Source organism: Trichechus manatus, unplaced genomic scaffold (genome assembly GCF_000243295.1).
Source record: "Trichechus manatus latirostris isolate Lorelei unplaced genomic scaffold, TriManLat1.0 scaffold00092, whole genome shotgun sequence".
In the NCBI taxonomy this organism is placed as follows: Eukaryota; Metazoa; Chordata; class Mammalia; order Sirenia; family Trichechidae; genus Trichechus; species Trichechus manatus.
Genome location: NW_004444028.1, coordinates 2,228,328 through 2,229,884, shown reverse-complemented (window position 1 = coordinate 2,229,884; position 1,557 = coordinate 2,228,328).

Here is a 1,557-nt window from a genome sequence, read left to right as displayed (position 1 = left end):
TCAGTAAGTGCTTCACGTCCTCTTCGCTTTCAGCAAGCAAGGTTGTGTCATCTGCATAGCGCAGGTGGTTAATGAGTCTTCCTCCTATCCTGATGCCACGTTCTTCTTCATATAGTCCAGCTTCTTGGATTATTTGCTCAGTATACAAATTGAATAACTATGGTGAATGGATACAAGGATACAATCGACACTATCCCCGAAGAATCTCTGAAGGTTAGAGGTTTCTCTTTTTACCCGTTCAGTGCTTTCTCCCTTTCTAAATGTACTTCCTTGTTGAGGACAGTAAGTAGGAGTGTCTCGTTCATGTCCAGTCATCCACTTTTCTCTAATGTCTTGCCTCAACAGTTCTAATACAGTGGATTTGTACTTATTATCTCTTTTTTAGTTGCAAATAAGAAAACTCACTTCATCTTGCTGACTTTAAATAAAAATAAATATAAAATAGCATATTACGCCTTGAATACAGAAAGGCCGCTCCTTTTTCTGTTGTACCTTTCAATGCCTTGTGCAAAAAGTTGTAGACTCTAGTTATGCAACCTGTATGGTACTTATTTTATGCACAGTTGTGTGGAAGATGCATTTTGATTAAACTGATTGACATATCCCTTTGAAATTACACTAAAATTACTAAAATCTTTGCTCTTTATTTCTGATTGATATTGGCAGCAGTCTCTAACCACACCAGCAAACTGTACAAACAAAAACTTTAAATATCCTAGCAAAATGAGGAAACCCCACAACTAATTTCTTTTAATACTTAAGATGCTTATAGTAATCTTTCACTGCTGTTAATTTTTAATTTTTCCTAGTTACCTATCTAGTTAGGGGCAATGAAAACCTTATTCTTCTAACTCTGATAAACATTTACCTAATATATCTGAATAGAAGCCTGAATGCACTCAGTCATCTTGCGCTGAATGCAGTTTCTAAATTCAGTTCTAGGAGTAGAATACTCTGCCAGGAATGAGACAAGAGTTGCTATGTCATCTTTTGTTCTACACCAGCGTAGCGGGTTATGTTGTTGATTCTGACTCACTGTGACCTCATGTGACAGAGTAGAACTGCCCCCGTAGGATTTCCTAGGCTGTAATCTTTATGGAAGCAGATCTCCAGGTCATTTCTCCCAAATAGCTGCTAGGTGGATTCAAACCGCCTACCCTACTTCTTGCTTAGCAGCTGAGCACTTAACCATTGTGCCACCTGGGCTCCTAGCACCCCAAACACCAGTGTCGATACTACATAAACATAGATTCATGGGCCCTTTAGATTTAAATCTCTTCCTGACAAGTCACCATCCCATGTCTTCTTAGATCTGGCCAGTATGCAGTACTACACAGCAGTCCGTTCTAGCAGTGGGGCGGCTCTTATCTGTGAAAGTTCTTCCCCCTGTTGAACCAACAATTGGCTCTGGAGCTACACAAAACAAGTCTAATGTCTAAATTGTTGCCACTTTAGGTCAGGTATCACCAACTCTTTCAACTTTTCCTCATTTATTGATACAACATCAAGTCCCAGCATCCTTCTAATTCTCTGAACAATTAGGCCCAAAAATATTCT